This window comes from Pelodiscus sinensis, chromosome 9 (assembly GCF_049634645.1).
Source record: "Pelodiscus sinensis isolate JC-2024 chromosome 9, ASM4963464v1, whole genome shotgun sequence".
Taxonomy (NCBI): Eukaryota; Metazoa; Chordata; order Testudines; family Trionychidae; genus Pelodiscus; species Pelodiscus sinensis.
In genome coordinates, this window is record NC_134719.1 from 40609494 (window position 1) to 40633044 (window position 23551).

The 23551-nt window shown below is 47.2% G+C and overlaps 1 long non-coding RNA gene across 1 annotated transcript in view; it reads left to right on the forward strand.

The window, feature by feature from the left end:
* The window catches only part of LOC142830669 (uncharacterized), a 33214-nt gene extending 9746 nt beyond the window's left edge, over positions 1–23468 (forward strand). Inside the window, exons 2-4 of the long non-coding RNA XR_012906113.1 lie at positions 2562–2604; positions 10924–11034; positions 22947–23468. This is a non-coding gene — a long non-coding RNA (uncharacterized LOC142830669). The remainder of the gene's footprint in view (positions 1–2561; positions 2605–10923; positions 11035–22946) is intronic.
* The last annotated feature ends 83 nt before the right edge of the window (positions 23469–23551 follow it).

Genomic DNA, 23551 nt, shown 5'->3' on the forward strand with positions numbered 1-23551 from the left:
TAGCACCAGATCGCTTGTCTTTGTTTTTATAGACATAATCAGAAAAATTATATTGTATCTAATTTTTGTCTAAGAAATGTTATAATGTTTTATTATGATGGATTGGAACAAAAGAAAACTATTTTTCATCTAAGTTTTTCATGACCATTTAGCAAGTATGGGGAATATTAGAAGAATTATTTCATCTTTTCTTAGGTACGGGTGCATATAGGAAAGACATGGTGAAATTCCCATTGAGGTCAGTAGCGAGAAGGATCAGAAAACAATAGCCCCTCTGTATGCTTTTTTCTCCTTTGGCTAATGAAGCTCACTCTTCTCTGTGAGACTCCAGTTAGTTAGTCTAATGATATGAAGACAAATTTAACCTGACAGATCAAGATAATAGGGGGAGGATTCTGGAAGTGTTCTGGTGGGTGATGAGCTGTAACATCAATTAATTTGGGAATTAGTTTACTGAACTAAGCTCCACGCTTCCCCCACAAAATTCTGTATATAGCTCAGTCTTCACTAAAAGGTGATCAGTGGAAGAACTAAAATGAAATAAAATTAACCCTTTAACTAATGCTCCAAAATGATTGACTCAATCTTAATAATTAATTAACAGCCACATATTTATTATCCGGCAATTGCTTTTTTTCTTGTCCATAGGTTCTGTGCTACATCACAGCTTTGTAACAATCCTGTGGAAGTACTCCTTCAGTGTAGCCAACCCACAAGATGTCCTTAAAGCTGTTCCTTAAAGGCGAGGAATAGGATTTATTAGTGAACTGGAACACAGTGTTATTGGAGAAATACAGGTTAAGACATAGTCCATTCTGGCCAGTCAGTGTTCCACACAGCCAACTTGCCATTCCTGATTCTGACTCTGGCTCCCCATATCTCAGGCAGTCCCAAACAAGAGCTGCTATCTCTTTCCCAAAAGCTAACTCTTATCCCAGCCACCTGACACCAAACCATTGTGCAACTCCGGTTGGCCCATACTGGGTTTACATGTTCCACATGCTGAAGATTCCTGTGGATAAGTGTCAATTGTTCAGTCCCCAATTGTCTTTTTAATTCTTTTGCACTCACTGGCTACATCTAGACTGGCATGATTTTCTGCAAATGCTTTTAACGGAAAAGTTTTCCGTTAAAAGCATTTGCGGAAAGGAGTGTCTAGATTGGCACGGATGCTTTTCCGCAAAAGCACTTTTTGTGGGAAAGCGTCCATGCCAATCTAGATGCGCTTTTGCGCAAAAAAGCCCTGATCGCCATTTTTGTGATCGGGGCTTTTTTGCGCAAAAGAAATCTGAGCTGTCTACACTGGCCCTTTTGCGCAAAAGCTTTGCACAAAAGGACTTTTGCCCGAATGGGAGCAGCATAGTATTTCCGCAAGAAACACTGATTTCTTACATGAGATCATCAGTGTTCTTGCAGAAATTCAATGGCCAGTGTAGACAGATGGCAAGTTTTTCCACAAAAGCAGCTGCATAGGAATCATAAAAATAGTACAGAAATGTCTCACTTCCACCCAGAACTGCTCTGCAGATGTTCCCAAAGCTTTGCAGGCTTCTCTGTCAGGCGACTTTATTCCAAAATAACAAAGAGCATGTCTACACTGCAAGCTGTTATTTCGAAATAACGGTGAGCTGGAGAACTTCTTACTCCAACTTCCATAATCCTCATTTTATGATGAGTAAGGGAAGACGAAAAAAGAATGTTCTTCCTTTGACTTCCTGCTGTGTAGACAGCCCCCAAAGCTGAATTAAGCTCTTTCGACTTAAGCTATGCAATTGACATAGCTCAAGTTGCATAGCTTATTTAGACTTTTGCCCTGCTGTGTAGACGTGCCCTTAGAGACGTAAAGCAAATTAAGAGACAAAATTACCTCTCTCACCGTTCCTTCTTAACTAGGTTTCTTGCTTTTGGCTTTTCACCTGTAGCATGTCAGATAATATAGGGATATATTCCACAAATCTGTATTTATAAATGGATAGAGAATCGGGCACATGGCATCTGGAGAACATGAATATGAACACTAACGTCTGTACATTACAGAGATGGCTTGGAGACTGACAGATACCATTAGATTAAAAGGGCCTAGAAGAAAATAGAAATATATTCGTGATATTTTGATCCTTTACTTTTTTTAGGTACACTATTAAGGTTTCATTAAGCATACCTAAGCCCATCAGGCTCCTCAAGAATAGGTATAACTGTCTATCTATGAGGTAGGGGTAGGGTTTATTTTTTTATAGGTTGTAAAAGAGATTACAGCCAAAGAAAAATATGTAAAAACAGGTTCTTTGTGAGAGAGCAAGAGAGAAAAGGGGACATATACTGGAGCAAGCTCAACAATTCAGTGTTCCATAACAAAAATTAAAACACAATAAACATTTTTAAATGTTTAAATCATATTTATAGTTTGGATAAACTTTTCATTTCCCTAACAAAATGAAACAAACTTTTTTTGTGTAATCCAATGAAAAAACTATATTTTTCCATATTTGTGATGTAAAAATAAATTATATATTTTTTTGTTTTCCTGTGAAAACATAAAGCTTTCATTTTAATATATTCAGTGTCCTGAGTGCGGACTCCGGCCCCGCAACGTGGAAGGAGAAGGTAGGGAACCAGCTCATGCGACAGCGGCGGCGGCGGGGGGGAAGGCACCAAGGGACAGGGGTGCAGGAGAGACAAATGGCAGGGGGCCAAGTGCAGACCATGAAGGAAAGGGCAGGAGGGGAGGTGTCAGTGGGAGGGGGACAGGGTGATGTTGGGAGAGGAGGGGAGAGGGGAAGGGCACTGGGGGCTGGAGAGGGAGGTGCTGGGAAAAGGCTTGAAAGAAGGGGTGGGCATGAGGAAGGTCAGAATGGAGCAAATTGTGTGTGAGGGCACAGAGGGGCAGGAGGGGAATGGGGCAGAGACTGGTGAGGGGCTGGGTATTAGGGAAAAAGAGGGCAAAGGGAGGCACCAGGAGGGTGCAGGGCTAAGGAAAGGTGCAGGTGCCAGGGGATCTGGGGTGAGGAGAAGGGGAGAGCTGGCCACTGGAAGCAGAACTGGACGGGGGAATCAGGGCAGGCTGGGGAGACTGGGGGGCTGGTGGAAGCAGGGCTGCGGGGGGAGGGGAGGTTGGGGGCAGGGAGCTGGCCAGGGAAGATGTGTGCGGGGTGGGAGAAGCGGCCACTGGAAGGAGGGCTGGACGCAGGCAGCGGGGCTGGCCAAGGGAGATTGGGAGGAGAAGCCGGGGGGACCTGGCTGCCCGGGAGGGGGTTGGGGGAAGTGGGGCTGGCCAGAGGCACAGCAAGGGGGCAGGGGGGAGGAATGAATCCACCTGCAGGGTGTGGGATTGACCCGACCCCGTTCCTCCTCTCCCCCCACCTACAAAGCACAAGTTAGTTTGGCACAGGGATTCTACTGTCTCCCCCACCACACACACACCTCCTCGAGTAGTTGCAAACTATCTGGCTGGTAGACACACTCATGCAGCCTGAGCACATTTACCAGCCAGGCAGTTTGAAACCTCAAACTGATACATGTAGTAATAATACAATTTACCTACTGAGAAAATATCAGACATGTTATATGTCTGGTATTTTCTCAGTTTGTTTTTATGTGTTTATATTTTTGGGCTGCAAAAAGCAGAACTGAAAAAAAAGGGTTCCAATTAAAGTAAAAAGTTTGGGAAAACCTGGTCTAACCAGCTTTCTGTCTGCCTTACAGCCCATTTATCTAATCCATATTCCTTAACTTTCTGGCAAGAATACTGTGGGTGACCATATCAAATGCTTTGCTAAAGCTGGCACTGGGGGCTTTGGGAGGACCAGAAACAACTTATTTAAATATTCATCATTTGATTAATGAATATGCAAATGAACATTACTGGTCCTTCAAAAGTTTGTGAATGGATTTACTAGTCCCCGTGTCAAAAAGTTTGGGAACCTCTGGCCTAATCCTTGCAAAGGGAGATCCTTGAAAGTAGGAATAAGGGATCCTCCGGAAAAGGGCTTATTTTCTGGAGAATCACGTCTACACTGGTGCTTTTCTCCGGCAAAAACCCCGAGCCGGAAAAAAGCGGCAGCCATATTTAAATCCCCCACAGCATTTGCAATTCCGACTGGTCTCATTAGTATCCCTTTTCCGGAAAGGGATGCCAATGTAGACACAGCCATTGTGTTTTCATGCACCAATCAGTGTCCATCCAGCTCCTACCTGGAAATTTGGACCTGGCTGGCAAAGAGCTTCACTTGGGCCCAGCAATCTCCCTTCCATGTCCCCAGAAGCTTCCTTCAAGATCCAAAATACGATCTCTTTTTACTCCTAGCCTGATTTAGGAAGCATGGTTGCACAGAACACACTATTTTGGGGGCCTAGAATACAAATACAGTAATTCCTCATTTAACATGTGCCCGCTTAACACGTTTTCGCAATAGCACAATTTTTTTTTTAGGAAACATTTTTTGAATTACATGACCGTCCCCAGAATAACACGATTTCCCCAGCTGGCCCATCACTGGTGGCTGCACGGGGCTTCCCCCTCCTCCCTGCAAAGCGGCGGAGGGTTTGCCACTCGCCGTGCCGTTCCCCGGCGACCCTCCCTCACCAGACACAGTGCAGGTCGCAGCAGGCCTGTCACAGGGGCATATTCCCAACCCAATCCCCCTCTCCTCTCCTCCCTTTCCCTTCCCCAGAGCCAAACACCTCCCCTCCCTGCTGTAACCCAGTCCCCTGTTCTCCCCCAACCTTATGTCCTGGTCCCAACAGACAACACCTCTTGAAACGCAACCCCCACCTTTTCCATTATTTTCAATGGGAAAATTGACCCTGCATAACACGTTTTCACTTAACACGATCATTTTCTGAAACATATCTGTAGTGTTAAATGAGGAATTACTGTAATAAAGTATCAGCTGTTTAATCATGGTGCAAAACTACACACCAGCAATGTGTTGTCAGTTATATTTAAGTGAATGAGCTGCTGTTTCAGGTTCACCATTTCCTTTATTAATGCAATCCCTGAAATGTTTAGGCCCCCCCTCCTCCCAATCCCACATTGTCTGCTCCCAAATTCTTATTGCGATGTTATATTGCTGTCTCCTGATCCTCTTTTTGTTCTCACTGGTCATTCACTGGGCTTCACGGAGAGCCTTTTTTCTTTCCCTCATCCCACTGTGGATGAGCGAAACAATTGGCCTACTATTCTCTCTCCTTTATGGGATGACAGGAACTGAGGTGGAAGGGTACTTTCTCCTGCATCTCAGGAAGGCAACTGGGCACAATCCCTTCTTTACCTTCCCAAAAGTTTATGTGGGGCTGGGCATACTTCCCTGTGGGAGACTCCTCATTACTTTTGTTGCCTTTCACAATAAGCTCCCTCTTACTAAATCAGTGCTAAGTGGCATAAGGAGACGGGGTAGTGCCTACTGGCATCTTTTTCTTTGTTTCAGTCTCCATGTAGATGTGCTTCTTGTTACAACTGTACCTTGTTTGTATGTAATTACCCCACACTTGTTTATGTTGACTTAATAACATGTAATCACTCTGCATTTAATGCTGTATTGTTCCAGTGGATTTTAAAAGAAGAAAAATTAGTTAGCTATCACTGGTTTATGTACCTGTACTGAAAACATTACAGTTCTACAAGAGACAGGCCCCTTAAAATGGTGGTGATCTTGCTTCCAGTAAGTTATGTATTTTATTATAGTTAAATTTCATACACAAGCACAATCGTGTAATGTACATCTAAGTCTGCTGTATACCACTAGGAAATATTTACAGTGATGCATATTAACAGGGCATTACATGACTAATTTTACTTGCATATCTTTTCCTTCCTTAGCTTGGCTTCAAATTTGTGATTTTGCTTTCAGCTTACTTTTTATAGCAGATAATTCTAACCTGCTCATTAAATTTAATGAGTAATCATATCAGCTAGCTGCTGCTTCTACATGATACACTTGTGCATACAGTCATGGGAAAGATTATGCAAAGCATAAAAAATGAATGCACACATGCAAAAATGCTTAATATCCTGAAATATTCAAGAATCATTTAATCAAAAAAATCATTGGATACCATCTGAATTTCCAAACTACTTTTTTTTCTCCTTTTTGCATCTTCTAGGAAACGTCTTGGGGAAAGATGCATCATTAAAACATATACCATTTCTCCAAAGACTGTGCTTTGTTTATTTCTTCAAGGAAAAAAAACCAGAGACATATGTCTGCACTGGGGTGTATCCTCACTCCAGTCTAAATGGAAAAAGAAATAGAAGGTCAATTATGTATATATATGGCTTATGTAGAAGAAGCTCTGGAAGTAATTGTGCCTCTGGATATAGCCATAGGGAACATCTGTTATGTCTACACAGCAGCATTACAGGCAGCTCCCGACTTGCAAAACAATCAACTCCTGGGGAAGCATTGCAAGTCAGGGGCATTGTAACTCGAACCTGCATTTATGATAGGTGCCGTGTGCCATTGTAAATGCAATCTGAGGACGCAAGTCAGGGGTTTTTGGCTCATTCCACACTTACAAAAATGGTTGTAAGTGTGGGGGCGGAGGGGGGGAAACGTCACTCAGGCCATGTGAGCTTCACGGGCTATGTAGCATTAGGCAGTATGCAGTACGGGCAACCATGTAGCTGCAGCAGGCATCTCCAGGGCACACCTGTGACCATGCTGTTCACACACATCCGGTGGGACCAGTGGGGAAGGGTGGGACCAGTGGGATGTCGGCTGGAACCAGCCAGGGCCCCAGGGGCTCAGGCCAGAGCCCACAGCTCCGCAAGGGTGCAGCACACAGAACAGCACACTGTTACATGCCTGGCTGTGAGGCACAGCCAGCTGCTGCTGGGAAAACCGCAGCATTACAGCCTGTGAACGTGGCCCCCACTGAGCCCCTCGCCTGCTCCCGGTGCCTTGGCTGGCCCACTGAGGGAAGTCCCCACTGTGGCCACACATGTCCCTGGGCTACGTGTGTGAGGGCTAGCGGGAGGGGGAGAGGGGAAGCACTTGGGCCGGCCCTAGGGCCACCTGAGTTTTGCTGCAAGGATGGGACAGTCCCCAGTCACTCTCCTGGTTCCATCCAGGAGACATCCCACGTGATGGGGATCTGAGAGCCCAGACCATGTCTGCCAGATGTGCTCCCAGGCAATTGACGTAGTTCAAGTTGCGTAGTTTATTTCAGCTTTAGCCCTGCTGTTTAGATGTGCCCTAAATGTCCCAAGAATGCAGGGAGAAGGCGTATGCATGCTTATGTCCTGCTCCATACTGTATGGCTGACCTGCTCTGTGAGTGGGTGTGGAATTGTGGTATGGGAAGGCATGTTACTTCAAGTGTGAATGATTCTTTTGGTGCTAAGAGGCAGCAGTACCTTCCTTCTGCACACACTGGGGCATGATCCTTGAGAAGGAGTAAATAAGAATGAAAAGTTTCTTAGTATCCTCTTCCCCCAAGCTTCCATCAGATTCAGTCTGAACACCTGGATACTATGCTGAACGACATGGAGGTAATTACCATCCAGATTTTGTGTAGTATTTTTCATCCGTGTGATATGATAGTACATGTGAGAAAAGTACAGGTGGGATGAAGTGTGGAGTGCTCATAGCGGGGGGGGGGGGTCTCAGGGCCGAGGGTGGAGGTTTCGGGGGAGGCAGGAGTCAGGTCAGGCAGCTGAGAGTGTGGGAATATGCAGGAATCAGAGTTGAGGGATGTGAGAAGGGCTGGGGTGTGTTGGGAATGCAGGAGTGAAGGGCCGGGGGGGGGGGGGGCGTGAGTAAGGGCTTAGTACAGAGTTGGAGTGTGTGCGGGGGAAGTCAGGGTTGATGTGAGGGAGAGGCTCAGGGCAGAGAGTTGTGGTGTGTGTGTGTAGGGGAGTGCAGGAATGAGGGCTGGGGCACAGGAACACTCTGGGCAGGGCTTGGAGTGCATATGGGCAGTTTGGGGAGGCAAGGATGCCCTTTAAAGAGGACAGGGGGTAGAAGCCGCTCATTCCGACTGACACTGCTTGTTGCTTGCTCTTCCTTTTCTGTCACTGTCCGGGAGCGAGAGGAAAGCATTCATTGTCCCTGCATTCTTCTCCCTCCTGGCTGGTGTGGGAAGGGAGCAGAGGATTGAGTCACCTATGTTGTGTGCTTTCCTCTTGTTTCCTGACAGTGATGGAAGGGGAACAGCAAACAGGATTGCTAGAAATAGGTGGGGGGAGGAGAGGGAGGGAGCTTCCGCCCCCCTGCCCTCCCTAAGACCAGTCCCTTTAATATGCTGTCTGCCTGACAGTCTTGCTTTGTTATTTCTACATTCCTGCAGAAGGAGCAGTGCTTATCATCAGTCAAGAGATTAAATGGACTTTTTCAGCCTTGCCATGGCTCCTGATTAAGGCTGGTTGCTTGTCATGCTATGAAATGGGCAGGGCTTTGCATCAATAGCTTATATCTGATGCACTGAGTAATGGAGTGGCACACTGAGGATCTCTTCATTCTCCATTGTAGAGGAACAGCATGTACGGGGCTTTATTTGCTTTCCAGTAGAGGACAAGTGCATCTTCATCTTCCTACACAAGTCAGCATACTTAACCATATCTTCCTCATCTTTTAACTTCTGATCCTCTTTTGAAGTCAACAAAAGTTCTAAAAATCAGACTCTTCACGGCAGAGAAGCATCTGAAGAAATATGTCCCAAATGCTGTTCTTCATGGGCAGCATTGAATAACTCTTATTTTGGGGGATCAGACTTCCCCTGACTTCAGTGGCTTTGGATTAGGCATGTAATTAATCACACATTCACACAGAAAGGCCTTTTGAAATCACTGGGAAAACTTTTGCTGATAAGTGCTCTCAAGCATGAATCAGGTAGCATTGGGTTATGTTTTTCAATGGATCAAAGCTACTTGTATACCTAGCAGTGCCAAGCCGTTACAAAATATGTCCATTCACCCACCTCCTCATCTTCTCTAGTAGTAAGTGTTTCCATAGTCTTAGAGAATGACTCCTCTCACTTGGGTGTATGGATCAGCATTCACATCACACTTCCCATCAATACCCAGCTCAAGCTGGGGAAATTAATGACCCAACAAGTGCATCAAATTCAGTATGAATCCTGGTTGCATGCCACCTGAGACATGTTGCATGTATGCAACAAGAGACGTCTCACTTAAAATGGTATAGTCTGATCGAATATTGCAATTGTCACATTACTTACAGGAGTGTAATATGCACTCGTCAAAAATAACTGGTTCTTTTTCAAGTGGCTCTTCAGAGTTACTTAAGAAGATGAAATTGGTGAAGAACACACAGAAACACTTTGTGCTTTAGTCACAGACTAATATAATTGAAATAATAGAAAAATCAATATGCATAAATATAACAGTAAGATAAATTCAGTAAAGTGGTTTCCTGCATTGTTCATATTTACAGCCTTAGATTGTATGTATTTGTAACCTTACAGAGATAATTAAAAACAAAGATGAAAGGAAAAAAAAGCAAGTGAAGATCAAGCCAAGAGAATGGCACTGGTCTTAATTTCCTACCTGGTTGTTCCATATCATCCCAGTATCCCAACAACAGGTTGGAAAATCACGTTTTGTACACCAGTCCTATTTCAGCCACAGGTGTCTGGGACTCTATTTGATAAAGTGCCAGTAGGGCCAGTCCTAGATTAATTTGCATCCCAGAGAGAAAACCTCTTCCCCCTCCCATTTGTTAAATTTTTGAATACTTCACTTTTTATTGCATTTGTAGTCCGTTTCATGACTTTGATGCACCATTTGCTTATTTATTGGAAAAGTCATATCCTCGAATTTGCCTGGTCCATGCCAAAATTGTATAATGAATATCAGCAGAGTTTAGGATCACTGGTCAGAAAGCAGGATCTGAGGCCAGAAAGCAGGATCCAAGCTATAAAGCCATTGGCCTTAAAGCAGGATCTAAAGCAGGATCTAGTCTGCTGCTTTTTGCGTACCTTCTTCTGATTGTTTTTCTGAAGAGATTTTTTCTGACTGTTTTTTCAGAAAAGGCTTTTCCAAAATTTGGCCCATCTAAATTTTCCGTCTACAATTTTGGAAAAACCTTCTCTTTCAGAAGAGCCCTTCTTCCTTGTGAAACAAGGAAGAAAGGGCTTCCGAAAGAGCGCGTCTGCTCTTCCATGTCTTCAGACGCGTTTCTTCAGATGCGTTTCCTGGACACGGCGGAGTTTTTCCGGAATACCTGTGGTATCCCGGAAAAACTTCATAGTCTAGACATAGTCACAGTGCTTTCTGTTATCATGCGAGGCTCAATCTTCTTTATTGTTTCTCTCATTTTCAAGTAAATCAAATTTTTCTTTGTCATTACTCTCCTTTTCATGTGCATCACATTCTTCTTTATCATCATTTTCTTATCATCAAGAAAAATGGGCAATTCATCATCACTTTCCTCACATTTATATTTCTTATCAACAGGTAAATCAGTTAATTCCTTAGTAGGACTTCCATCATTTGCACTTTGCTCCTCAATTTCTTCTGCACTGGGATGAATGCTGCAACCTAAAGCACAGTATATGTTGTTCTGTTTCTGATATTTTCTCATCAATTTCACAACTTGCTGCAAACTAGATTGCAGCTGAGTTTTTTGCTTGCTATAGTGATGCTCCTGCTTTGGGAGGGAGCATCATTTATTTTCTATGAGTGAAAACAGATAATTTTAGTTATAGCAAAATCTGTCTGCCACAGTATTAGAAAAGAAATACTGGTAGCTCGTTTGCCATGTTTAACAAGTAACATTTGAATACTTTCTATTATTGTATAGATGGGGGTTCGATCGCTATTTCTGGCATCTCATTAATGAATTCTTTATTAGTCACTACTTATACTTTTCATGTCTTAAATCACAAGTAGGTTTTCACAATTATATAATAAAACAAGGTTTGCAGTATCACATCTGATTTCTCCCTTTGTTCTCATATTTTTCAGACTGACTGGTGATGCCTGCTCCTTGTATATTTACAAGGGCATAGCTGACAACGTTCTAGGAGGTTCAAGGAAAATGTAGTTTTCAGGAAGTTTGGAAGAACATTCTTGGAGGTAATTGAAAAATGAAGCCAGATACAGAATACCTGAAACATTTTTATTCAACAATTTTATTTTCCCCTTTGTCACTAACAACAAGAATAGGATCCTGACTCAGTACCCCTGAACCCATCACCCCAGCTGGTTGTCTAGTTCTCTTGCCCCTAAATCAGGCCCCAATGTCAGCCGCTGCCCATGTGTAGTGTTCTGGGCCTTTGCAGCTGCCGCAAAAGAAAAGATTATTGATTTCATGTTTTAGTGTCTTGAATTTGTGTGTGTGTGTCTATTTAATCCCCTTAGACTGCAGGCACTTCATGGAAAAGATCTAGTATTTTTGAATGCCTATAAACTGCCATATGCACTAATGGCACTGGAATACTATTGTGGATCAAACTGCACTACAAAAGAACCTCAGATGCAAGCAGACAAATGAACACTCACAAGAGCCATAGTATTATGCAGTGGGCTCTAAATGGTGATTTAAGCATTACTTGAATATAGAGGTACAAAATAGCTAGAGTTGGTAGAACGCTTCTGACCAAAATATTTTTGTAAATGTAATTTTGAAGAAAACAGCCTGCACTGCACAACATGTTGCTGTCCTTGAAATGTCCTGGTTTTAGTGAATATTTAATTTAAAAATATATATATATAATTTTGTGTCTATTTTTGTTGAAATTTCCTCCCAACATTTTAATTTTACCACTTTGTAACTTGTAATTTTTATATACACATTCTGGAGCAGGCTTATGTGTTGGAGTTCTGACCATCTGCAAGTAGGGTTCTCTAGCAGGGTGGCTGGGCAGCTTACCCTTTCCTCATCTCTTTGGTAGGGGATTTGGACTTTGGCTTAGTGTGTCTGTCTCTGCAAAAATGGATCTCCTCTCCTCTTCAAGGATCATCTTTTCAGACCTCAGAGCTCCCCTGTCCAGCTCTACACATGTAAGCAGCTGTATAAAGAAGACCAGAAGTGGTAGTGCCAGGAACCAGGATAATTTGATAAGGGGATGCACTTAGGAATGGGAAGCAGAGAAGATTGGGGACAGAGCTCAGTATTGCAGCTAGTGGTTGAGAAATGAAGTTAGTGGCACTTTGGGGCTCTTGCATGTCTCCTCACCCCCTTTCCCCTGCTAAACTTTTCTGGATGTCTGTGGAAATAACTCCTCATCCCAGTTAGTATGTGAACCCAGCTGCCCCCTTCACAGTAAATGCAGGAAGCCAAATCTGTCAAAATGTTGCTTTCCTGCAATCACACAGAAGTGTTTTCCAGATGGTGCAGCTCAGCTCTCAAGCTCGCCCCCTTGGGCTGACCAGGGTGTGTAATTGTTTTCCCTTCCCATCACCAGTTTCTCTACATCACCAGCCTCTTCCTCCCTCTGCCTCACCAACTCCCTTTCCCACCTCTCTCTCTCTCTTCTTCAGAGTATGGTTGTGGGATTGTTTTTATTTTCTTTGATGTGATTTTTTTTATTTGGTTCTGCTTAACAGAGTACAATGCCCACTTCCTCTGCCCACTTACTAAGATATAAAGTCAGAATGGCTACCCTTGGAGTTCTATTGTTTCTATATAAAGGCCTATCACCACCATTATGCTGTGGCTGCTTTTCCTTTTTTTTTTTAGTACAAAGCAACTGTAGGCACCACTTGTTTGGGCACTGGAGAATTTCCCCTGTGTACAGTATGTATTGCAGCATAGGGCTACTATCATGGCGCCTTTGCTGTCCTCAGCATGGAGGATATGACACGGGAAAATGGGACTCAGCCAAGATACTGCATTTATTCCTGGCTGCTATTAATCCCTTGTGAGTTCTTGACACCGTCAGCTTTTTCTATTGATCAACAATGACCAAGTGAGGCCAGGCAGGCCCAGTATTTTGAAGGCACAAACATACATGTGAGCCCTTGTACTAAGTATACTTCTGTTGGACCAAAGACTTTGGATCAAATAATTTATTAGGACAGAAGAGGGTGAACGTTTTTCTTTCAAAGAGAGTTCCACATGATTATCATTTAAGTGACCAAAGGGAGGCTAGTTCATCAGAAGCAGTGAGTACTTTCCTTTACAAGTTGCAAAAATAGTATACTGAAAAAGTATTAAAACTCAGTTTTCCCTAATGTGATCAGAAGGAGACGTGATGATAAATGTTCCATCATATTTTCTTTGCAGTGTAGTTTGGCAAGTGATTAATTTCTCATTTTCTTGTTATCTGTTTAAGGCTTATTGGCAGTGTTTGAGACAGATGTTTTTGTTTTAAAATCATGAAGGAGGCTGAGCAATTATCCTTTCTATGCCTGATGTGCTAGAAATACCAGCTGAATATGAGAAAAACAGTAATGTTAGTGGCTTGGGAGTATAACGGTTGATAAACAGAAATTTGAAAAGCAGTTTCAGTAATAAGTATATTAGTTCATAATATTTTATGAAATATTAACTGGACATTGCAAGATAAACAGCAGGTCACCACCAGCCATTGTGGTGAAAATGATGAAATTATGCTGAATGGATGACAAACAGAAACATATTTTCTGTAGAAAGGCAGTCCAATAAGTGGTCACGGATTCATTTATGGACTAGACAAAACAAAAATTGGGTAACAGTATATGATGGATAATGTCCAGAATTACAAGAGGGAGAAGAAAGGAATAGACTTGTGATTTGTTCATGCACTTTTCCATATCTCATACTTGTACATTTCATGATGTCACCTGGGCCATATTTCTGAGCACTGCAAAGTCTCCTAGCCACATACAAGTTTTGTCTGTATTCTTTGAAGCCGGTTTGTGAAGAAGTGGAGGAGTAGGGGGAGGGGAAATTAAATGTCATAATTCCTGCCTTTAGTTTGAGTAGATCCATGACTATTGTAATCTCAGTCTAGTGCTAGTTGGTTCTATGATGTTACTGCTAGAATGATCAACTACAGCAAAATTATTTACAGAATTAAAGCTATTTCTTTTGTTAGAGCATAGCAGCAAGCAGAGGGGATACTTATGTCTTGATCCTACTGTTGAATCGATACAGGCATATACACTCCCTTGTACAAAGCCCCACTGAAGTCCTATGACTGTAATGGGACTCTGCTTGATTACAAGATAGCAACCAGGCACGCTAAGCAAAACATGGCCATTTCTGAATCAATGTTTTGTAGCTTGTCACAGGGGTTACCACCCCCCTCCCTCTTAACCCCGCAGGAGTGTGGGGTAGGGTGGGCCCGCGTTCTGTTCATGGAGGGGCCCTCCCCTACTCTCGGTCCGTTTGCTCTAGGCCTATAGGGCGTAGTAGGGTTCCCACGTACCGGGAAGTCAAGGTGGGACTCACACCCTCCTACTTATACCCTGGGGCCCTCTGCCTATAGACTCCTTCGGCGTCGGGGGGTCCCCTTTGGCCCTACGAGTCAGGGCATCATCCCGACTCTGCGCCCTGCCAGGAACGGGGCGTTGGGTACCTCCTCGGTCGGCGGGCTTCTGCGGAGCTCCGGGTGGCTTCTGCGGGCTTCTTCGCAGGCCTCCCTTGGCCGGTCCTCGTTGGTCAGAAGCCCCGTCGGTCTGGGCAGGGACACACTCTTCCGGTTTCCCCCCAGTCCCTCTCGGTGGGGGGGACGAGGGGCAATGGCCGCTGGCACGCCTGCCATCCGCACCTCCCCCTGGTCCGGCGGCACTCTCCCCTCCGCATCATCCGCCTCCGTCTCCGCCCAGCAGGTGCGCCCTCCCCCCAGGTGTGCCGGTGCCATGCTTAAAAGCGGCCGCCGGCTTGCCGCGCATGCGCAGCAGCACAGCTGGCATTCCTCCGGCTCCCCGCGAGCCACCCACGTGCGCGGACCCAGCATGAGTGACAGGGTCAGTCCGTTACACACCTTCCCCTCTAAGTCTCGGATTGAGTTTTCTTTTTCCTCTCCTTCCATTGTCCTGGAAAAGAAGTCGGCATTGTTATGCTTCCTACCTGGTCGATGAGCTTAAATTCATGAGGTTGCAAGGCTAGATACCATCGCATTATTTGGGGGTTCGTTTCTTTCATTGAATTCAACCATCTTAAGGGAGCGTGGTCTGTAACTAGGAGGAAGGGAGCTCCTAGAAGGTAATATCGTAGTGCTTCGACTGCCCATCTCACGGCAAGCACTTCTTTTTCAATAGTTGCATATTGGCGTTCCCTAGGAAACAGCTTACGACTCAAATAAAGTATGGGGTGTTCTACTCCTTGTTCTTCTTGTGACAGGACCGCAGCAAGACCCACTTCCGAGGCATCAGTCTGTAAAATAAAGGGTTTTGAAAAATCGGGTTGCGTTAATACCGGAGGCTGGGAGAGCCGGAGTTTCAGCGTTTGGAAGGTTCGTTCGCAGTGTTCCGACCAACTGATTTTTCGGGGTTGGTTACTTTTTGTCAGATCTTCTAGTGGGGCTGCTATCCTTGCAAAATGGGGGACGAACCTCCTGTGGTAGCTGGCTAACCCTAGAAACTGGCGTACTTGCTTCTTCGTGGACGGGGCTTTATATTCTTGTAAGGCCTGTACCTTCCCAACTAGAGGCTTCACTCCCCCCCCCCCCGCCCCCCAACTGTGTATCCGAGGTAAATTACCTCATTTTGCCCTATGCAGCATTTCCCTGGGTTAGCCGCCAGACCCGCTTTTCTTAACTCCCCGGGTACTGCCTCTACCTGATCTAGATGGTCGGCCCAAGAACGACTATAAATGATGATATCGTCAATATAAGCAGCTGCATATCCCTGGTGATTTTGCATCACTTTGTCCATTAATCTTTGAAATGTGGCCGCGGCCCCGTGCAATCCGAAAGGCATGGTGATAAACTGAAAGAGGCTGAAAGGAGTTGAAAAGGCTGTTTTTTCACGGGATGCTGGAGTAAGCGGGATCTGCCAGTACCCTTTAGTGAGGTCTAAAGTAGATAAATACCTGGCTGACCCTAGCCTTTCTAACAGGGTGTCTACTCGCGGCCTTGGATACACGTCAAACCTTGAGATCGCGTTGACTTTGCAGAAGTCTATACAAAAGCGGAGCATTCCATTGGGTTTGGGTACCAGGACTATGGGACTCCACCATTCGCTCTTGGACTCTTCTACGCCTAATTTTAACATGGTCTGGAGTTCTTGCTTAACAGGGTCCCACATCTTGTAGGGTAATGGTCGGATTCCGTTCCATACTTTCTGGCCTGGTCTGATAGCTATATGGTGGCTAGTTAATGTCGTCCTCCCCGGTAGGGACGACAGGACATGAGTGTAACTTCTCACTAACTGTTGAACTTCTGATCTTTGTTTGTCATTTAAATTGGCGCCCATAACCACGGTATCATATACCCCCACTTCTCCGGGCTCGGGGCCTAGTTCCATTTGGGGAGTTGGGGGCATAATCAATAAGGCCTCCCGCGGCCGCCACTTCTTTAATAAATTCACATGATACACCTTGGTATCCTTCCTTCGTCCCGACAATTTAATTTCATAGTCTACGGGGCCTATCCGTTTCACCACTTCATAGGGGCCCTGCCAGCGTGCTAATAACTTTGACTCTCTTACAGGGAGCAGGAGTAGAACCCTATCACCAGGGTTAAACTCGCGCACCTTGGCCGTCTGATTAGAGTGTTGCACTTGCCGGGCCTGGGCTTCCAGAAGGTTAGCTTTCGCGAATTCCCAGAGTCGCTGCAACTTTTCACGCAGCTCTATAATATAGGATACGGACCCCAGGGCATTGGACCCCTGGTCTTCCCAGGCTTCCTTAAGTAGATCCAAGACCCCCCCCCGAGGTCTCCTACCGTATAATAATTCGAATGGGGCAAACCCTGTGGACACCTGGGGCATCTCGCGGATTGCGAATAGCAGGGCCAGTAACAGGCAATCCTATTCTTGGGGTTGTTCAGCCACGAATCGCCTCAACATCACCTTCAGTGTCTGGTTGAACTGTTCTACCAACCCGTCGGTCTGCGGGTGGTAGATAGACATGTGCAGCACGGTTACTTTGAACAGCTTGCACAGTTCCTTCATTAAATTCGAGGTCAGGTTAAAATTTCGGAAGGAATCCCTACCCTTGAAAATATTTCGACTAGGTTTTCGGCTAGTGTGGAGGCTAGAGTATTCTTTAGCGGTATCGCCTCTGGGTAGCGAGTGACGTAATCGACCACTACCATAATATACTTGGAGCCCCTCTTGGATCTCTCCAACGGCCCGACTAAATCTAGCCCTATGCGTGTGAAAGGGACCCCCACGGGTGCCTTAGGGGCTGGCTGTAGATTGGCACGCTGACACTCGGGACAGGATTCGCAGAATTCCCTAACCTCCCAGTAGATTCCGGGCCAAAAGAACCTTTGGATGATGCGTTGCTCCATTTTTTCGCGGCCTAAGTGCCCGGCCCACAGATTGGAATGTGCCAAGTCTAGGACCTTCCAGCGATAGCTTCGGGGTACGAGAAGTTGCCTCCTTTGCCCCTCTCCTTCAACACCCTCGGCTACTACAAGAGGTCGTTTCCTACCTCGAAATAGGGTCCTTGGGGTTCCCTTGACTCGAGGGCTTGGTCCTCCGATGGCCTGAGGGCTTGCTCCCAGGCCCGACTGAACGTGGGATCCTCCCACTGCGCTTGCAAGAAGTCTTTCCCTCCTAATTCCTCTAACCCTGGGGCGGGATTACTTATCGCCTCACCCTGGGCCCCAACCTGTGAAGCCTCTTCGACTGTCCCCTCTTCCGCGCAGGTTCCACAGAGTGGCTCCACTCTTTCAGGATCCGGCGGAACCCGGGCCAGTCCCTCCCCAATATGGCGGGGTACACTAGGTCTGGCACCAAGGCCACTCGGCAGTAACTCTCGCCTTGTTGGTCCCGTACCACACCCTGGTCGTGGGGTAGGCCCTCACATCACCATGGATACACTGCATTTGTACCGGTGGCCCGTCGGCCTGGGCCTTGGGGGCTAAGCTGGTCCGGAGCAGCGTCTGACTGCACCCCGAGTCAACCAGCACAGTAATCTCTATGCCATTGAGCACAATCGTAGCTGTAATGCGGTGGGGGTTCTTCCCCTGGCCCTTCCGCCATCACCTCTTCATATGAGCAGTCCATAAAGGGACAATCTCTTCTAAAGTGGCCCTCCTGGCCACACTCAAAGCAAACATTCCGGGGCAGGGTTGGGGCCTGCGGGGTCCGTTCTTCACCCCTAGGTTCACTTTGCTCGTCCTCATTCCCCAGGCGGGGGGCCAACCCCCGGCCTAAACCAGCCCTTCGGCTGGATATGGGCCGAAATCGGGAGCTGCTTCTTGGCTCACCCCAACCTCGGGGCTGTGGCGTTCTCGGCTCTCTTTCAGGTCCGCCCCGCCCTACCTTCCAGCCTGGCTCCTTCTCTCCCGGGCCATCTGCAGCCACATAGTCCTCCTTTAGAGTTACTGCGTCTGCTAGGGCTTCGGGGCGGTGGCGCCGAACCCATCTTTGCGCTCCTGCAGGGAGGATTTGCAAGAACTGTTCTAGTACTATTACCTCTGCTACCTGGGCCCCTGAGCGCTTGTCAGTTTCTAGCCAGCGCTACCCCAGGTTCCTCAGTTTCTGGGCCACGGTCTTGGGGCGGGCCCCTGGGGGGAATCGTTCCGCTCTAAATCACTGGCGGTACGTCTCGGGGTTAATACCTGTCTGGTCAAGAATGGCTTCCTTGACGTTATAATAATTCAGTGCTTCTCGGTCTGGCAGCCCCCGATAAGCCGCCTGGGCCGGGCCGGTGAGGTAGGGGGCCAGCAATGTGGTCCAATGCTCTTCTGGCCAGTGGGCCGCCGTGGCCACACACTCGAACGTGACTAAAAAAGCCTCGGGGTCATCCCCCAGGCCCATCTTGGCCAGACGCACCGGCAGCTGGAGGAAATCGGTTTCTTCCCCTGGCCCGCCTGTGGCTACGGGGCCGCCTAGGTTTTCCCAAGCAGCCCACTTTTGGAACCACCGGTCCTGCTGAGACTGGTGTTGTTCCATTAACTCTCAGACTAATTGCCGTTGTTGTTCTTGCTGCTGCGTTGCGAACTGCTGCAGCAGCTGAGTCTGTTGCTGGTGGTTTTGCCGCTGCTGCTCTGCCAGCCACTCTAACAACTATTTTGCCTCCATTCTTCCTTCACCACTATCGGTCACTCGAGTTCCCCTCTGCCGGGGTGTGGGTCTATACCCACATTCTCCACCATCTGCCACAGGGGTTACCACCCCCCTCCCTCTTAACCCCGCAAGAGTGTGGGGTAGGGTGGGCCCGCGTTCTGTTCATGGAGGGGCCCTCCCCTACTCTCAGTCCGTTTGCTCTAGGCCTATAGGGCGTAATAGGGTTCCCACGAACCGGGAAGTCTCGGTGGGACTCACACCCTCCTACTTACACCCTGGGGCCCTCTGCCTATAGACTCCTTTGGTGTCGGGGGGTCCCCTTTGGCCCTACGAGTCGGGGCACCGTCCCGACTCTGCGTCCTGCCAGGAACGGGGCGTTGGGTACCTCCTCGGTCGGTGGGCTTTTGCAGAGCTCCGAGTGGCTTCTGCGGGCTTCTTTGCAGGCCTCCCTTGGCCGGTCCTCATTGTCGGAAGCCCCATCAGTCTGGGCAGGGACACACTCTTCCGGTTTCCCCCCAGTCCCTCTCGGTGGGGGGGACGAGGGGCGATGGCCGCTGGCACGCCTGCCATCCGCACCTCCCCCTGGTCCGGCGGCGCTCTCCCCTCCGCATCCTCTGCCTCCGTCTCTGCCCAGCAGGTGCTCCCTCCCCCCAGGTGTGCCGGTGCCGCGCTTAAAAGTGGCTGCCGGCTTGCTGTGAATGTGCGGCAGCACAGCTGGCGTTCCTCCAGCTCCCCGCGAGCCGCCCGTGCGCGCGGACCCGGCGTGAGTGATGGGGTCAGCCTGTCACATAGCTCAATTCTGACCTCAGTTAGCAGGTACAACTCCTATTGATGGTAACACTAGTGGCACCATGTAACATAAGCTGTGTCTACATTGGCAAGATTTTGCTCAAAAGCGGCCACTTTTGCGCAAAATCTTGCCACCTGTCTACACTGGCTGAGAGTATTTGCGCAAGAACACTGACCTTGTAATGTACAAAATCAGTGCTTCTTGCACAAATACTCTGATGCTCCCGCTCAGGGATAAGTCCTCTTGAGCAAGTGTTTTTGCGCAAGATGCCAGTGGAGACAGGTAACATCAATTTCTTGCTCAAGAAAGCCCGATGGCTAAAATGGCCATCGGAACTTTCTTGCGCAAGAGAGCATCTACACTGGCACGGATGCTTTTGTGCAAAAGCAAATCTTTTGTGCAAAGGCACATGCCAGTATAGATTCTCTATTGCACAAATACTTGTAACAGAAAAACTCTTCCGTTAAAAGTATTTGCGCAAAGTCATGCCAGTATAAACATAGCCATAGAGTAGAAGAACAGAATGGCACAACTCCCTGAATACTTGACTCTGCATGTATCAGCCTTCATCACTGCGGTAATCTTCAAAATTCTGGTTGGAAACTAACTAAATAGCTAACTAATTAACCAGTCCTCAGTTTGGTGAAAGGGCTTTTGTGCCGTGGAATACCAGTTGGAACACTTTGCTACAAGGCCCTTTAACTGTCAGAATGCATAAGGTGCATAAACAAGACAGCTTCAAACCTGACCATGCTGTGCAGTGTCTTGTCGTCATCACTTCAAAGTTTTAATAGCCATATCATGAAGGGTTACACATGTGTGGAATGGAGGACACTAATTCACCACAATTTTGATTGTGATTGTTATAGAAAATAAAAATGTTTTTATTGTATCTTTTCTCAAGCCACTTGCACAGAAAACCCATTATGTAATTAACATAGCTACTCCAGCAGGAGAAGTGTCTTGGACAAAAGTTTGTCATAGATTACAGTGGTAGCTTTTAAATGTCACTTTATGACTATCAAGCAACTGCAGCAATAGGAAATGGGCGTGACTTTAGTGTAATAAAAATCTTATTTCCTTTAGGCAGCAAGTGCTGTTCTAAGCAACCTGCCTATCAAAAGTGTGTGATTTTCATGGAATATTAATAATAATTTTTTTGCATTCTTTTCTTCCTATGAAACAGTGTTGAGGAAACTATCTGAACTATCATTGCTAGGAAATTTAAATATTTTTTCCAGCGCTTTCAAAATGTTGTGTCTTCTGTGCATGAAGATGAAAGAACAAGATAATGTAAGGGATGATATTTTCATGATAGCATCGTCTTTACTACATATGCTGTTTTCTGGATGAAGCCAGAGAAAATTAAATTCACTTCTGGCACGGATATCACCTAACTATGAACACACGTACATATATTTTTTGACGCCTGTTTCAAGTTACAAAAAGTTTTGAACAATGATATGTGAAAATTCATTTTACAGTGTTGGGTGGCTCTAGTGCAGTGTAGAATATTAGACTTGTTTTCAAAATGATAAACATTAAGGACATCATTTTACAAAAAAATATGCTCTTAAATATCCAGTTATAGAGTGATCTTATGGAAGTGAATAGTTAAACATGGTTCTTGATTCCTGTTTGCCTTTGAAAGAGTTGTTTGTAACCCATAAGCTACTAACTGAGCAAAAGAGCATTCTGAAAAGTAAATGAATCTATGTTAGAGGTCTTCTATTTCATAAAACTGATTGTTTGTGTTGTCATATTATGAAATATGATCCCTAATTTTACTACTCCTAGCCATGCTCCATAGAACCTTAGGGTATATCTACACTGCAAAGTTAATTCGAAATAACAACCGTTATTTCGAATTAACTTTAATAGCATCTATACATGCAAACCACTATTTCAAATTTAATTCAAAATAGCGGAGCGCTTAATTAGAATTTGGTAAACCTCATTCTTCGAAGAGTAACGCCTAATTCGAAATAGCTAATTCGAAATAAGTGCTGTGTAGACACTTAATTTGATTTAGCTGGCCTCCAGCCCTTCCTAATTTCCCCTGGTGGTCACTCTGGGCCAAACCAGGAAAACTCCTTTCCTCTCCCCCAGCCCCGGAGCCCTTAAAGGGGTAGACTCTGGCCAGATTGCATGTGCCAGATCCAGGCCTGCCAGCAGTCTTTGTCCCGACCCAGTGGCCCCACCATGATCCGGGCAACCAGTGCCAGCCTGCCATCCCCCGCCCAGTCCCCCAACACCCAGGAGCCAGCCAGGGGTCATAGACACCGCACTCTCTCCTGGACTAGTGAGGAGATCATGGACCTCACTGAGGTTTGGGCGCAGGCCCCCAATGTCCATGATCTCTGCACTAGATGGTGGAATGCAGCCGTCTATGGCCACATAGCTGCCACCATGGCCCAGAAAGGCCACAGGAGCACCCAGGAGGAGGTGAAAATTAAAGAGCTGCGGCAGGGGTACGCCAGGGCCACTTTGGGCAGCTCCTCAGCAGGGGAAGATACCTGCTCCTACTTCGAGGCACTGGACCACATCCTGGGGGGCGGTGCGATCTGTGCCACCCCGGGGGGCAGCGAGCCGGGACCAGAGGGCCCTGACCAGGGCGCAGAGGAGGAGCCACCATGGAGGGTGCCACACCAGCCGGACCCCCGAGCTGTCCCTTGCTTACCATGGATCACTCAGCAACCTGTGCACGTTTGAACACGTGCCGCCACCCCTGGGCAGGTGGCTCCAGCTGCGTGCCACACAAGGGCTGTGGCCTGATAGCCACACGTGTGTGTGAAGAGACCTGACATGCTCATGACCCCGGGGTGGGACACAGCAGGATGCCCTCACTTCACAAGCCCCCTTAACATCTGCCCCCCCACCTCACCCACACTATACACAGCACAGGGGTATGGTTGCATGGTCAGGGCAGCTCCCACTCCCAGGGATAGATGGACATTCCGACCATATGCAAACAAGCACAGCAGCGCTGACGGTGCAGGGTACGGTCATCCTCACCTCACAGAGGGGGGCTGGGCTTCACCCACAGTGTCCCCAGGGAGAACTAACCACTTCTCTTCTTTCTCCACAGCTGCACCAGCTGCATGTGCAGGGCGCACCACCCCGTCCGGGACATGCTCCCGTACCCGAGGTCTCTGCAGGATGACCACTACACTGCAGGGGTACCGAGAGCAGCAGCTGGGGGTCCTGCAAGCCCTGACCCGCATCATGGAGCAGCGGGCACAGGAAGAATGGGCATTCCAGAGGAAGCTGCTTGCCCAGGGTCATGCCATCTGTACCCATCTGCAGACCCTGGTGCAGAGTGTGCTGCCTCGTGCCGCTCCAGCACCTGCTGCCCCCCCAGCTACCGTTCCTCCTCCGACATCTTCTCCCCCTCCCGCCTCTCTTGCCTCAAACTCCTCACCCTCCTCCTCAGTCTCCACACCCCCCACCTCAACATCCACACCTTCCTCCCCATTCTCCCGGGGACGCTGAGGCCCCCACTCCCGCCGTGCTGGGAGACATGTGGCCCGACGAGATCCCCACCCCTGTGCGCTGAGCTTCCCCTCCCCCTTCCTCCCCTTGCTTCTCCTTTCCAGCTCCCTCCTCCCAGTTTTCCCCCTCCCCTCTCCCACCCTCTTTTCTCCTGCCTCCTTTTCCCAGTCTCCCCAGAGGTTCATCCCCCCTAGTTTTATT